Here is a 16,434-nt window from a genome sequence, read left to right as displayed (position 1 = left end):
CCTTTTCAGAAGCGTCACAGAAGCCGTGTAGTTCGACTTTGTGCTCTGGGGCATAATTTACCCATCGTGGGATTTGTATCTGTGAGATATCGTTTAGATTGCTCGCAAACTGGGACCACTTTTCTAAACGAAGTGGTTTTACTTGTTCGTCCCAGTCGGTTCCATCTAACCATAATTCTTGTATTAGGATTTTGGCTTGTATCATAATTGGCAAAAGCCATCCTGCGGGGTCGAAAAGTTTTGCCACAGAGGATAAAATTGGGGGTTTTGTTATGGCGGATAATGCTGATATTGACTCTGTAGTGTATGAAAACTGGTCAGATATCGCATTCCATTGGATCCCCAGAGTTTTTGTTGTACTTTCCTTTTCGAATTTTAGGAAATTAGTATCTAACAAATTTTCATTAGGTATGTCCTTTAAAATATTAGGGTGGTTCGCCGTTATCTTTTTCAACGGAAACCCTACGGTTTTGAGGGCTTTTACCACTTGTGAGAGTGACTCGTATGCTTGTGGAAGACTGTGACTTCCAGACAAGATATCGTCTACATATGTTTGTGTTTTTAACACTTTGGTTGCCAGAGGAAATTCTGACTTTGTGTTTTCTGCCAGTTCGTGGAGTGTTCGAATGGCTAAATATGGAGCACAGTTGACGCCAAAGGTAACTGTTTTAAGTTTATAGTCGCGTAGTGGACTATTGGGAGATTTTTGGAAAATAATTCGCTGAAAATCTTGATCGTCTTTATGTACGACTATTTGCCTATACATACTGATCTAGTAGTTGTGGCTTTGTAAAAGTCTTCACAATACTGATCTTCAGGGGTTGTGATTGATATGGGGAGGAGCTCTTCTAACTCCCAAAATTTTTTCAATTGTGAATTGAGGTATTCCTCAACTTGAGTGGTCATAGTGGTAACTGGTTCCGTAACTAGTCCACTTAGGATCCAACCAAAAATAGTATTTTGTGCCAATAGTGTATTTGAAATTTTCTCCATACCCTCTAGTATTATCTGTGGTAAGAGATCGCTGCCTAATAGAAGATCTATTTGAGCAGGAGTGTTGCAGTTGGGATCTGCTAGCTTTAGGTGTGAAAGCTTTTGCCAATGCTTGCTATTTATGTCATAGCTAGGAAGCATATTTGTAAGTTGCGGTAAGACTATAGCTTCTGCTTGTATGTGCTTATCTGCTTGGGGGGAAATTAGGGTAATGGGGCAGATTTTATTTGAGTTTTGGACAACTCTTCCGGCCATTCCCGTGATTTCAAAATTGGCTAGTTTTGTTGGCAGTTGTAGCCTATTTTGAGCCCTAGACGCTATGAAAGATCGTTGTGATCCTTGGTCTATTAAGGCTCTAAGTTTAAGCAGCTCTCCTCGGTGTTCGATGGAGACGACTGCTGTCGGTAGTAGTACTCTACTTTGAATTTCGCTGTGTACCGTTTGGGTTTTTAATGCCTTTGCATGGTGCTTCTTGGCAATTTTCGGGATTTCGCACTTCGGGATTTGCTGTTGCAACTAAACCAGTGGCTCTTTTCATATTTGCGCTGTTTGGGGGTGAGCTGGAAAATGTGTTGTAATGCAGCATTGAATGATGTCGTTTATGACAATAAACGCAATTAAATTTGCTTTCGCACTCTTTAAGTGTATGTGCATGTGATAGGCAATTTGTACAAAGTCTTTTTGTTCTCACAAAAATGTTCCTATCGACAATATTTAATTTTTTGAATTTATCGCAAGATTTAAGTTTATGCCCTCCTGTACACAGTTCGCATGACGTTTGTTTATACTGTTCGGACGTGAACGATTGATTTAAAAAAAAAAATTCTATTTAAATGGTTATTGCTACTGGTTTGGGGTCTATTAAAGCTTCTATTGAGGTCGTTTTGAACGTTTTTAGTTCTAACTAGTTTTTTGTCTACCCTTTCTGCTATTTCATATTGGGTAGTTAGAAATTCTTTCATTTGCTGCCACGTAGGCATTTTTTCCGAGATGAGAGCGATTGCTCCCACAAAAGTAACGATTTTTCCGACTAACAATTAGAAACAGTGGATTGTAGTCTAATAAATTCATCACTTGTTTCTTTCTGAATTTTAGGCAAGTTCATTAGTATCGTTACTTGTTTATCGACCAATATTCTTTCATTTTCGTATCTCGCGTTTAGAGCTTCCCAAGCCAGATTGAAATTATCGTCATTTAGTGCGAACTATTTGACTATGACGCCTGCTTGACCTTTTGTTTTGTATCGGAGGTGATACAATTTTTGTTCATTTGTTAATTTTGGGTGGTTTATGTAAACGGCTGTAAACATGTCCCGGAAGGGCGGACATTGTTCATAACCACCATGAAAGATTTCTGTATCACATGTGGGCACCTTGAGATGGATGCCTGAATTTGACTCTTGACATTGAATTTGTGGCAGCTCTACTCTCGGATGTCTGCTCCACATCCTATGTGCTATGGCTTTAATTAATTTTAATTGATCCGAAATCATTGCTTTTGTTTCTTCAAACTGGTCTAAGCAGTTTTCGTACTTGGCCGAGGATTTAAAATTTTCAGGTAGATCTGAGTCGTCAGATTCTACTGTTGCGTCATATGCAGCTTGGAGACGTGTCCAGAAATTATCAAGATTTTCCTTTTTGATTTCTAATACCGATTCAGAATTGCCCTGAATCGGCGAAGATGTTTCTTGTTAAACTGTCACTTTCCGAAATGAATTTAGTGTAATTGTTAGTAAAATGTCTTTACCCTCTTTTGCTTTGTAGCACCTTGCTTTGAGCGTGTAGCTTCTGCAGGTGTACATGGACTTTTATCATCTGAAATCATCTTTGGTACTTTTAACAACTGAGATGTTTTTGATTCTTTTGGGTCTGAGCTCATTTAAAAATTGTATGAAATAAATTCAAAATTCCTCAGTGTCGACTGATGGATAATTTAGGAAATTTCTTTGTATATAGAAATGTGTGAACGAAAGTTCTTTTTAGGGAATAGAGTTTTCCACTTTAAACAAAATTAAGATTCATTTTCGTATATATGTATAACCGCAAAAATTTTTTTTTTTGTTAATTAGCGTTCTTAATTTGAAATAAATAACTGAAATACCCGGATGCAGTTGTTAAAGATACCGGCTCATATTTATTTTTAATTTAATTGAACAATTATGGTATGTATATATATATCTACGCAGTGCGAAAAGACCGCGAAAAGGAGAATAATTGACCGCAGGTATTCTCGTAAAATGTATGTATACATAGATGTATGAACGCTGTGCGGGAAGAGCGAGAAATTGCAATTGGTAATGTGCCGATATTTTACCGTATGCACTTACATATATACGTATCAATTTATAATCTTGTACACGTATATTAAAAGATAAAATTGAATTTATGGATGTATATGTATTGCTCTTGGCAATTATATAAAATGTATTTTCAGATATATATGTATATGGTTGTTGTTAGATTAAGTATATATATGTAAAAATGAATATGTGCATATGAATATGTGCTATATTGTATGTACGTATGTATATATTTTTGTAACTATATATATATGTATGTATGTAAATTGCTGCTTGTTTTTTTTTATGTTTTCTGTTAGGTTCTCAATTTGCCTTAGCTTACTTGGTTTGACGCAATCCTGCTTATTGCTTTGTTAAGCATAAGGGGTATTGCCGGAAAAGTTTGCAAGTGAATACTTGAAATATTTTGGTGTGTTGTTGGAAACGTAAAGTGTGTTTTTAATACACAAATGTAAGCATACAAGGAAATCACCCTATTTTTCGATACACGTATATATATCTATATATATATGTATATATATGTAGAGATATATATATAATATGTACCAAACTGTTTTCGGCTTTTTCCGTAAATTAAACCGTAAATTGAGACAGTTTGGTGTCCGTTATATTTAAATATTAATTTCGTTTTTTATATGGGGGAAAAACGTAATTTGCCATACATATATACATATAAATATACTCATTAAGAAGAAGCGATACAACTCACTCTGATTTCCTGCAGGGTTTGTGGGAGATATAACGTGGACGTTATAAGGTTTGGTTGTCCCAGCTGTTGGGTTATATGTTTTTTGTATCGCGCCCGCTGTTGGTTTATATGTATTTTGATTGGTATGTATTTTGTATCGCGCCCGCTTATTTGATTTATGTTTTGTATTAAGATTCGCGCCCGTTTTGTTATTTTTATTGTTGTATGTGTTTTTAATATTTATTGTGCTTTTATTATTTTTTTTTTGTTTAACAGCATTCAAGTGAGTTGTGTATATGCACTGCACTGAACTTATTTTGCACTTCTATGTACATATGAGTAATTATACTTTGCAATTTTTTTATCGTTTAACAGCATTCTAGTGATGTGTGTATATGCACTGCACTGCACTTATTGCACTTATATATGTACATATGTATTTTTCTTTTGCAACAGCACTTTGTTTTAAACTAAAGCGTTTCTTTTACTTTTTTTGTAACTGCACGTACACTGTTACGTTACTGTAATTTTGCTTTTTTTTTTTCCTTTTTTGGTAACTGCACTGTATTTCTTCTTATTGTTTTTTCCTGTTTTTCACTTATTTTTGGCCATTTCACAGCCTTTCACTTTAGGTTTTGTTTTTGTTTTTTAAACACCCATAGTGCCGACCACTAGGGCTCGAAGGACCATAATTAAGTAACTAATAAGTTAATTTTACCTTCACTCACCGTTAGCAAATAATAATTAAAAAAGAAAGAGACTTGATTTAGGCGGGTGCTCAAAGAACTGATCGCTAGCGAGTCGATGTAAAAAGGGAAGCGGGATCCTTCTTTTAGTCGCTTATATATCTGTTGATGTCTTCATGGTGGTGTGATCGGTGTTAAGTTGTATTTGTGTGCGTGTTGGTGCATGGTGTAGTGATGTGGAATGTATGGTATGTAGGTGTGGAATGTATGGTAAGTAGGTGTGGTGAAGTGGATGTGAATTGGTGTAGTGTGACAGTGTCTTACGGTGCGGGGGGATTGAGTGGTCATTTAGCCATCCCGGCCCCCCTAGGCAAATTATTAGCCTAGTAGTCGCTGCAGCTGTTGTAACGTTTTCACAACGCTGCTCAGACCATTGGAACGACGTGGTGGCGGTCTAGGCTGTCGACGCCGTGGTGTTACATTCCGCGGGTGTACCACACGAGTTGAGGGTCGAGGTCCTGTTGCGCAGCTTCGCAGAGTAGGTGGCCGACCAACGTCGCGCCTCGAGATGCGAAGAAGTAGTGTGTGATGTGGTCTGCTGCAAATTTGGCACAGACCCGTGGACACACACTCTTGAGTCCCATGCGTGTGCGATAGGCAGTTTAGACAGTGCCCGTGTGCCTGGGCAATTTGCTGTCGTTGCAATGGTCGCATACTTCTGAAAATCCCACAATGTTGCAGGCGATGTGGGCGCCGACAAATGGGACATCGTATACGAGGTGCCTCTGAAGGCGGCGATGATAGCGTCGGTGAAGGTCGCGTGCCACCGCGAGGAATTGGTGCTGACATCGGTGTCGTTGCAGATGCGCTTGCAGGGGCAGCTGCAGCTGCAGATCGGGGCGTTGGGGTAGGCCCCGTGCGTGGCACGTTGGTAGCCGACCGCACAGTTGGCGTGGGAGTAGTTGGCGTATCCACATCCATGTTAATCTGTATGAAAGAGTTGTTTAATTATGCAGATTTGTCATATAAAGGATATGGATGCTCGTGCCACGTTATGTGGCATGAATGGGTCATCGTATTGATCGACCATTTTTTTATTAGTTATTTGTTATTTTTAACGGTTATTAACGAGTTTTTCGGTTTTTTGCTTCTCGATTTGATTATTTTATTGTATTGCGGTAGTATCGGTTGATTGTTTGCGATTTGCTGTGTCGCAATTATCGGCGGTTGGGAGAAAGCATAGCTTCACGAGCGGTGTGATTAGCATTCCGCCTTGTGTACGAAGATCAACCACTGGTATGTGACCGTCGGAGCCGTAATGTAGCTTTTCAATGCGCCCAAGCCGTCATTCGGTAGGGGGTAGACAATCATCATGGATGATGACACAATCTCCAAGTTTTGGTGCTTGTTCAGGAGTCTTCCAACGGTATCGTTTATGGAGATCCTTTATGTATTCTTCTTTCCATCGACGGCTGAAATCGTGATGGAGAATTTTAATTCTTTCCCAGCGATTTAATAAGGATAGCGACTCCAAGCCTGGCTCAGGTATGGCCAGAATGGGTGTTCCTTTGAGAAAGTGCCCTGGAGTTAAGGCTGTGAAATCGGAGGGATCTTGCGAAAGGATTGAAAAAGGCCGTGAATTGAGACCGGCTTCAATTCGAATTAATAATGTCGTGATTTCTTCGTAATTGAATTTGTAATTTCCAGCTACTTTTCTGAAGTGGGATTTGAAGATTTTTACAGCTGATTCCCATAAACCACCCATATGAGGAGCGCTTGGGGGGATGAATTGCCAATTAATGCCTTGGGGCGCGTACTTTTGTACAATCTCAGGTGAGACTTGTTTGATAAAGTCCACACATTGTTTTTCGGTGGCTCTTTGAGCGCCAATAATTGTTTTATCATTATCGCTCATGATCTTCAATGGAAAGCCGCGTCGACCGACGAAGCGAGCAAATGCCGCAAGAAAAGCCTCCTTCGTCAGGTTAGTACAAAGCTCAAGGTGCACTGCTTTTGTCGTAAAACAGACAAAAACAGCCACATAGCCTTTCATCAGAGTGGGAGACCTTAACATGGACGCCTTTATTTGAAAAGGCCCAGCAAAGTCGACACCTGTGATGGAGAAAGGCAGAGCGAAGTTGCAGCGTTCCGGGGGAAGTGCTGCCATAATCTGTGTTCACATCTTTTGCTTGTGCGTGGTAGAGATTTTGAACAAGAAAATGCACTTCTTTATTTGGGGCTTAAGTCGGGGAATGTAAAATTCCGGGCGGACCATATGTTGCATGAGGCGATGTTCGGCATGAAGCATTAATATGTGGATATAATTGATGAGTAGTGTGGCAAGTCGAGACTTCTCTGGAACAATTATGGGATGGCGTTCGTTATACGTTAGGCTTGAATTGGCAAGCCGACCATTCACACGAAGAAGACCTTTCGTGTCGAGGAATGGGTTTAGAACTAAGAGGGGACTTCTCCTGTCAATAGGTTTTGATTCTCTCAAAAGTGATATATCGCGGCTGAAGTAGCGCCTTTGCGTAGATCCGATAAGAGCGACCTTTGCTTTTTGTAAGTCTAGGTGCGTCACTGTATCGCATTGGGAGTGTAATGAAGTTACTCCCTTAAGTTTAATTTTGAGTCGCTCTATGAACTTGAGCATTTAAGCGATTACCCTGAGTGCTCGGGGATACGATGAAAATCGTTCGAGGATGTCAGTATCATCCACTGTTGTGTGAAAAGAGTCGATTTTTCGAATTTTGTGGCCAATAACATTGCGCATGAATCCGGAGATTCTGTTAACCATCAGGGGCCATTCCACCAGAGGGTGGTGGTGGCAAGATGCAGGGGTTTGCATCCTCTTGTACCTAGATCAGCAGGATTGTCAGCACTGGCTACATTTCGCCAAGTGGCTGATCCTACTAGGTCAAGTATTTGAGACGTTCGGTTGGAAATATACGTCTTCCATGCATGTGGTGGTTTTTCTAACCAGGCTAGTACAATTTCGGAATCGGACCATAGATATAATTTATATTGTGCCATGTTTAAATGCGTTTGTACGCTAGTAGTAGCGCTCCACATAAACGAAGTGGTTTTACTTGTTCGTCCCAGTCGGTTCCATCTAACCATAATTCTTGTATTAGGATTTTGGCTTGTATCATAATTGGCGAAAGCCATCCTGTGGGGTCGAAAAGTTTTGCCACATAGGATAAAATTTGGGGTTTTTTATGGCGGATAATGCTGATATTGACTCTGTAGTGTATGAAAACTGGTCAGATATCGCATTCCATTGGATCCCCAGAGTTTTTGTTGTACTTTCCTTTTCGAATTTTAGGAAATTAGTATCTAATAAATTTTCATTAGGTATGTCCTTTAAAATATTAGGGTGGTTCGCCGTTATCTTTTTCAACGGAAACCCTGCGGTTTTGAGGGCTTTTACCACTTGTGAGAGTGACTCGTATGCTTGTGGAAGACTGTGACTTCCAGACAAGATATCGTCTACATATGTTTGTGTTTTTAACACTTTGGTTGCTGATTTTGTGTTTTCTGCCAGTTCGTGGAGTGAGGTTGGAAATTCTGATTTTGTGTTTTCTGCCAGTTCGTGGAGTGTTCGAATGGCTAAATATGGAGCACAGTTGACGCCAAAGGTAACTGTTTTAAGTTTATAGTCGCGTAGTGGACTATTGGGAGATTTTCGGAAAATAATTCGCTGAAAATCTTGATCGTCTTTATGTACGACTATTTGCCTATACATTTTTTCGACGTGTCCGTTATGTGCCAATAGTGTATTTGAAATTTACTCCATACCCTCGAGTATTATCTGTGATATGAGATCGCTGCCTAATAGAAGATCTATTTGAGCAAGAGTGTTGCAGTTGGGATCTGCTAGCTTTAGGTGTGAAAGCTTTTGCCAATGCTTGCTATTTATGTCATAGCTAGGAAGCATATTTGTAAGTTGCGGTAAGACTATAGCTTCTGCTTGTATGTGCTTATCTGCTTGGGGGGAAATTAGGGTAATGGGGCAGATTTTATATGAGTTTTGGACAACTCTTCCGGCCATTCCCGTGATTTCAAAATTGGCTAGTTTTGTTGGCAGTTGTAGCCTATTTTGAGCCCTAGACGCTATGAAAGATCGTTGTGATCCTTGGTCTATTAAGGCTCTAAGTTTAAACAGCTCTCCTCGGTGTTCGATGGAGACGACTGCTGTCGGTAGTAGTACTCTACTTTGAATTTCGCTGTGTACCGTTTGGGTTTTTAATGCCTTTGCATGGTGCTTCTTGGCAATTTTCGGGATTTCGCACTTCGGGATTTGCTGTTGCAACTAAACCAGTGGCTCTTTTCATATTTGCGCTGTTTGGAGGTGAGCTGGAAAATGTGTTGTAATGCAGCATTGAATGATGTCGTTTATGACAATAAACGCAATTAAATTTGCTTTCGCACTCTTTAAGGGTATGTGCATGTGATAGGCAATTTGTACAAAGTCTTTTTGTTCTCACAAAAATGTTCCTTTCGACAATATTTAATTTTTTGAATTTATCGCAAGATTTAAGTTTATGCCCTCCTGTACACAGTTCGCATGACGTTTGTTTATACTGTTCGGACGTGAACGATTGATTTTTAAGAAAAAATTCTATTTAAATGGTTATTGCTACTGGTTTGGGGTCTATTAACGCTTCTATTGAGGTCGTTTTGAACGTTTTTAGTTCTAACTAGTTTTTTGTCTACCCTTTCTGCTATTTCATATTGGGTAGTTAGAAATTCTTTCATTTGCTGCCACGTTGGCATTTTTTCCGAGATGAGAGCGATTGCTCCCACAAAAGTAACGATTTTTCTGGTAATGCCGCGGTGCATATATTTACCAGAATAGGGTCCCAGCTGTCTGTGGGAATATTTTGTGTCGATAAAACCGACAAACAATTAGAAACAGTGGATTGTAGTCTAATGAATTCATCACTTGTTTCTTTCTGAATTTTAGGCAAGTTCATTAGTATCGTTACTTGTTTATCGACCAATATTCTTTCATTTTCGTATCTCGCTTTTAGAGCTTCCCAAGCCAGATTGAAATTATCGTCATTTAGTGCGAACTATTTGACTATGACGCCTGCTTGACCTTTTGTTTTGTATCGGAGGTGATACAATTTTTGTGCATTTGTTAATTTTGGGTGGTTTATGTAAACGGCTGTAAACATGTCCCGGAAGGACGGTCATTGTTGATAACCACTATGAAAGATTTTTGTATCACATGTGGGCACCTTGAGATGGATGCCTGAATTTGACTCTTGACATTGAATTTGTGGCAGCTCTACTCTCGGATGTCTGCTCCACATCCTATGTGCTATGGCTTTAATTAATTTTAATTGATCCGAAATCATTGCTTTTGTTTCTTCAAACTGGTCTAAGCAGTTTTCGTACTTGGCCGAGGATTTAAAATTTTCAGGTAGATCTGAGTCGTCAGATTCTACTATTGCGTCATATGCAGCTTGGAGACGTGTCCAGAAATTATCAAGATTTTCCTTTTTGATTTCTTATACCGATTCAGAATTGTCCTGAATCGGCGAAGATGAGAATCTAGTGCAGTATCTTATTAAACTGTCACTTTCCGAAATGAATTTAGTGTAATTGTTAGTAAAATGTCTTTACCCCTCTTTTGCTTTGTAGCACCTTGCTTTGATCGTGTAGCTTCTGCAGGTGTACATGGTAGCTTCTGCAGGTGTACATGGACTTTTATCATCTGAAATCATCTTTGGTACTTTTAACAATTGAGATGTTTTTGATTCTTTTGGGTCTGAGCTCATTTAAAAATTGTATGAAATAAATTCAAAATTCCTCAGTGTCGACTGATGGATAATTCAGGAAATTTCTTTGTATATAGAAATGTGTGAACGAAAGTTCTTTTTAGTGAATAGAGTTTTCCACTTTGAACAAAATTAAGATTAATTTTCGTATATATGTATAACCGCAAACAATTTTTTTTTGTTAATTAGCGTTCTTAATTTGAAATAAATAACCGAAATACCCGGATTCAGTTGTTATAGATACCGGTTCGTATTTATTTTTAATTTAATTTAACAATTTATTGAATAAATTGTTCATCTATTTTATTTTTTATTTTTATGTGTATGTATTATTTGTCCGTAATTCCTATAGGGTATACCTATAAGCGGATCAGCTGATACATATGCACTTACATATATACGTATCAATTTATAATCTTGTACACGTATATTAAAAGATAAAATTGAATTGATGGATGTATATGTATTGCTCTTGGCAATTATATAAAATGTATTTTCAGATATATATGTATATGGTTGTTGTTAGATTAAGTATATATATGTAAAAATGAATATGTGCATATGAATATGTGCTATATTGTATGTACGTATGTATATATTTTTGTAACTATATATATATGTATGTATGTAAATTGCTGCTTGTTTTTTTTATGTTTTCTGTTAGGTTCTCAATTTGCCTTAGCTTACTTGGTTTGACGCAATCCTGCTTATTGCTTTGTTAAGCGTAAGGGGTATTGCTGGAAAAGTTTGCAAGTGAATACTTGAAATATTTTGGTGTGTTGTTGGAAACGTAAAGTGTGTTTTTAATACACAAATGTAAGCATACAAGGAAATCACCCTATTTTTCGATACACGTATATATATCTATATATATATGTATATATATGTAGAGATATATATATAATATGTACCAAACTGTTTTCGGCTTTTTCCGTAAATTAAACCGTAAATTGAGACAGTTTGGTGTCCGTTATATTTAAATATTAATTTCGTTTTTTATATGGGGAAAAAACGTAATTTGCCATACATATATGCATGTAAATATACTCATTAAGAAGAAGCGATACAACTCACTCTGATTTCCTGCAGGGGTTGTGGGAGATATAACGTGGACGTTATAAGGTTTGGTTGTCCCAGCTGTTGGATTATATGTTTTTTGTATCGCGCCCGCTGTTGGTTTATATGTATTTTGATTGGTATGTATTTTGTATCGCGCCCGCTTATTTGATTTATGTTTTGTATTAAGATTCGCGCCCGTTTTGTTATTTTTATTGTTTTATGTGTTTTTAATATTTATTGTGCTTTTATTATTTTTTTTTTTGTTTAACAGCATTCTAGTGAGTTGTGTATATGCACTGCACTGCACTTATTTTGCACTTATATGTACATATGAGTAATTATACTTTGCAATTTTTTTATCGTTTAACAGCATTCTAGGGGTGTGTGTATGCACTGCTCTGCACTTATTGCACTTATATATGTACATATGTATTTTTCTTTTGTAACAGCACTTTGTTTTAAACTAAAGTGTTTTTTTTCCTTTTTTTGTAACTGCACGTACACTGTTACGTTACTGTAATTTTGCTTTTTTTTTCCTTTTTTGGTAACTGCACTGTATTTCTTCTTATTGTTTTTTTCTGTTTTTCACTTATTTTTGGCCATTTCACAGCCTTTCATTTTAGGTTTTTTTTTTATAAATGGTTTTTTTTTTTTTTGTTTTTAAACACCCATAGTGCCGTCCACTAGGGCTCGAAGGACCATAATTAAGTAACTAATAAGTTAATTTTACCTTCACTCACCGTTAGCATATAATGATTTAAAAAGAAAGAGAGTCGATTTAGGCGGGTGCTCAAAGAACTGATCGCTAGCGAGTCGATGAAAAAAGGGAAGCGGGATCCTTCTTTTAGTCGCTTATATATCTGTTGATGTCTTCATGGTGGTGTGATCGGTGTTAAGTTGTATTTGTGTGCGTGTTGGTGCATGGTGTAGTGATGTGGAATGTATGGTATGTAGGTGTGGAATGTATGGTAAGTAGGTGTGGTGATGTGGATGTGAATTGGTGTAGTGTGACAGTGTCTTACGGTGCGGGGGGATTGAGTGGTCATTTAGCCATGTAGAAAAAGATAATGAATCGTGTAAAAAAAAAGAAATTTATTAATTCCGAATAGTTTTGAAATCAAACGGATTATAAACAATAGTATACAAATTATATTTAAAATAAATAACTTACAATAATATTTAAGCTAACACAGTTGATTTGGGTACAACTACTTTTCAAATGTTGCAAGTTTTACGCAACAATTACAACAATGATGCTTTTTCGAAGTTTCAATTATGGCAAAGGTACCAGGTTTGATATTTTGAAATGGTTGCATCATGCATACTGCGCAGTTTGCGTTACTGAAAACGCTCAAAGTGAAAGTTTCCATCGATCGTCTGAAGTGAGCTTTTATCTCACCACCACCGACTGTATACCATAGGATGACGGTACGGTGGCAACACCTCCAACTATAAAGGCCCATTCACATACAACTTTACTCGCTTTACGTGACAGTTCATACTGAAATAACAAAGCGCAGAAAAAAAGGGTATGCCACAATGAACAACGCGTTCAGTGCTTCTCTCTTAAAAAATTGACGACGGCTGCTGGGCAAAGCAAAAAAATATAAATGACTGACCTAAAGCGAAGCAAAAGTTCTAGGTGAGTTGACCATAATACGTTTTGGGGACATAGCGCGAGTCATTATTACAACTAGCTATGTATATATGCACATACACATAGCCAATAAAGTCTGCGTTTACTCGACACTATTTTTTAAGTGAAGTAAAAACACAATGTAAATAGGTAATTCAGTTCAAATATTCTACATGTTTTTTTTCTTTATATTCTTAAGTTCAAAATCCAAAAACCAAAATGTATATTCCTATTTTCATTTTTGTGATAACGGGATTTTAGTGTAAGGAGAAGTAAACATAGGCACCATTAAGTCTGCGTTCCGCTTTAAAATTAGTTACAAAAGTATTTAAAATTATAAAGAAAAATTAAATTCAATAATTTGTTGGATAGCTGCGTTGTTTTAAAACCTCGCTCAATCGATTTGGTATTGATCTTACTAACTTATCTCATAACACTTCGCAAAGCCTCTTTACTTGTTATTGTATGCTGACGAATTCTTTTTTCCAACAGATCCTATAGATATAGCTGCTCAATAGGATTGAGGTCAGGTGATTGAGGGGGCGTTTTAAGTTGTCTAGAAGTATTATACAAGAGCCAAAGTCTAACTATTTCGCAGTATGCTTCGGGGCATTATCTTGTTGGAACCAAAACGTCGAAGATTATCCAAGATTCTCTGCACTTTGTTTCCAATTGTTTTTAAAAATGTTCAAATAACCCCGTTTATCCATTGTGGATTCAATAATTTCAAGCTGACCCACAACAACCAGCCGCCATGCAACCCCACACCATAATTCCGTCACCTTCGTGTTTAACTGTACCAACAAGATTTTGCTTTTCAAGGGCAGTTCCTGACTTGCGCCACACAATTTATGGCAAAAATGCAAAATTTTCTGGGTTATATTTACGTTTCCAATAATCTTTGTGGACGTAATTCGAGGGTTAACTTTCACCATATTTATTATTTTCCGTTCTTCAAGGGCTGATAATATTTTCAGACGGCCAGATCGCGGTTTTGACTTTAAAATTCCGGTTTTTTTTAAAATTGTTTATGACGCCCCGGACAGAAGAATATGTTCTTCCAATAGTTTGCCCAATTATTCTGAAACTTTCGCCATCTTTCCACAACTTAATTATAATTCTCTTATAATTCATTCTTCTTATTGTTTTTTCCTGTTTTTCACTTATTTTTGGCCATTTCACAGCCTTTCACTTTAGGTTTTGTTTTTGTTTTTTAAACACCCATAGTGCCGTCCACTAGGGCTCGAAGGACCATAATTAAGTAACTAATAAGTTAATTTTACCTTCACTCACCGTTAGCAAATAATAATTAAAAAAGAAAGAGACTTGATTTAGGCGGGTGCTCAAAGAACTGATCGCTAGCGAGTCGATGTAAAAAGGGAAGCGGGATCCTTCTTTTAGTCCCTTATATATCTGTTGATGTCCTCATGGTGGTGTGATCGGTGTTAAGTTGTATTTGTGTGCGTGTTGGTGCATGGTGTAGTGATGTGGAATGTATGGTATGTAGGTGTGGAATGTATGGTAAGTAGGTGTGGTGAAGTGGATGTGAATTGTAGTGGTACAGGGTCTAACGGTGCGGGGGGATTGAGTGGTCATTTAGCCATCCCGGCCCCCTAGGCAAATTATTAGCCTAGTAGTCGCTGCAGCTGTTGTAACGTTTCCACAACGCTGCTCAGACCATTGGAACGACGTGGTGGCGGTCTAGGCGGTGTCGCTGTGGTGTTACATTCCGCGGGTGTACCGCACGAGTTGAGGGTCGAGGTCCTGTTGCGCGGCTTCGCAGAGTAGGTGGCCGACCAACGTCACGCCTCGAGATGCGATGAAGTAGTGTGTGATGTGGTCTGCTGCAAATTTGACACAGACCCGTGGACACACATTCTTGAGTCCCATGCGTGTGCGATAGGCAGTTTAGACAGTGCCCGTGTGCCTGGGCAACTTGCTGTCGTTGCAATGGTCGCATACTTCTGAAAATCCCACAATGTTGCAGGCGATGTGGGCGCCGACAAATGGGACATCGTATACGAGGTGCCTCTGAAGGCGGCGATGATAGCGTCGGTGAAGGTTGCGTGCCACCGCGAGGAATTGGTGCTGACATCGGTGTCGTTGCAGATGCGCTTGCAGGGGCAGCTGCAGCTGCAGATCGGGGCGTTGGGGTAGGCCCCGTGCGTGGCACGTTGGTAGCCGACCGCACAGTTGGCGTGGGAGTAGTTGGCGTATCCACATCCATGTTAATCTGTATGAAAGAGTTGTTTAATTATGCAGATTTGTCATATAAAGGATATGGATGCTCGTGCCACGTTATGTGGCATGAATGGGTCATCGTATTGATCGACCATTTTTTTATTAGTTATTTTTAACGGTTATTAACGAGTTTTTCGGTTTTTTGCTTCTCGATTTGATTATTTTATTGTATTGCGGTAGTATCGGTTGATTGTTTGCGATTTGCTGTGTTGCAATTATCGGCGGTTGGGAGAAAGCATAGCTTCACGAGCGGTGTGGTTAGCATTCCGCCTTGTGTACGAAGATCAACCACTGATATGTGACCGTCGGAGCCGTAATGTAGCTTTTCAATGCGCCCAAGCCGTCATTCGGTAGGGGGTAGACAATCATCATGGATGATGACACAATCTCCAAGTTTTGGTGCTTGTTCAGGAGTCTTCCAACGGTATCGTTTATGGAGATCCTTTATGTATTCTTCTTTCCATCGACGGCTGAAATCGTGATGGAGAATTTTAATTCTTTCCCAGCGATTTAATAAGGATAGCGACTCCAAGCCTGGCTCTGGTATGGCCAGAATGGGTGTTCCTTTGAGAAAGTGCCCTGGAGTTAAGGCTGTGAAATCGGAGGGATCTTGCGAAAGGATTGAAAAAGGCCGTGAATTGAGAACGGCTTCAATTCGAATTAATAATGTCGTGATTTCTTCGTAATTGAATTTGTAATTTCCAGCTACTTTTCTGAAGTGGGATTTGAAGATTTTTACAGCTGATTCCCATAAACCACCCATATGAGGAGCGCTTGGGGGGATAAATTGCCAATTAATGCCTTGGGGCGCGTACTTTTGTACAATCTCAGGTGAGACTTGTTTGATAAAGTCCACACATTGTTTTTCGGTGGCTCTTTGAGCGCCAATAATTGTTTTACCATTATCGCTCATGATCTTCGATGGGAAGCCGCGTCGACCGACGAAGCGAGCAAATGCCGCAAGAAAAGCCTCCTTCGTCAGGTAAGTACAAAGCTCAAGGTGCACTGCTTTTGTCGTAAAACAGACAAAAACAGCCACATAG

General features: G+C 38.7%; 1 long non-coding RNA gene across 4 annotated transcripts in view; it reads right to left on the bottom strand.

Moving 5' to 3' along the window:
• LOC138856186 (uncharacterized) overlaps window positions 1-12,269 on the bottom strand; it is a 69,382-nt gene extending 57,113 nt beyond the window's left edge. The window contains exon 1 of one of the 4 annotated variants that reach the window (XR_011395258.1): window positions 12,255-12,269. This is a non-coding gene — a long non-coding RNA (uncharacterized lncRNA). Of the gene's footprint in view, window positions 1-4,001; window positions 4,017-11,529; window positions 11,545-12,244 lie in introns of those variants that run through there. The other 3 variants (XR_011395263.1, XR_011395264.1, XR_011395257.1) reach the window with 3 other exon arrangements.
• Window positions 12,270-16,434: the final 4,165 nt, after the last annotated feature.

The sequence above is a fragment of the Bactrocera oleae genome, chromosome 3 (assembly GCF_042242935.1).
Source record: "Bactrocera oleae isolate idBacOlea1 chromosome 3, idBacOlea1, whole genome shotgun sequence".
Lineage (NCBI taxonomy): Eukaryota > Metazoa > Arthropoda > Insecta > Diptera > Tephritidae > Bactrocera > Bactrocera oleae.
Note: the sequence above shows the minus strand (reverse complement) of the source record. Positions and strands in the feature narration are given on the sequence as shown.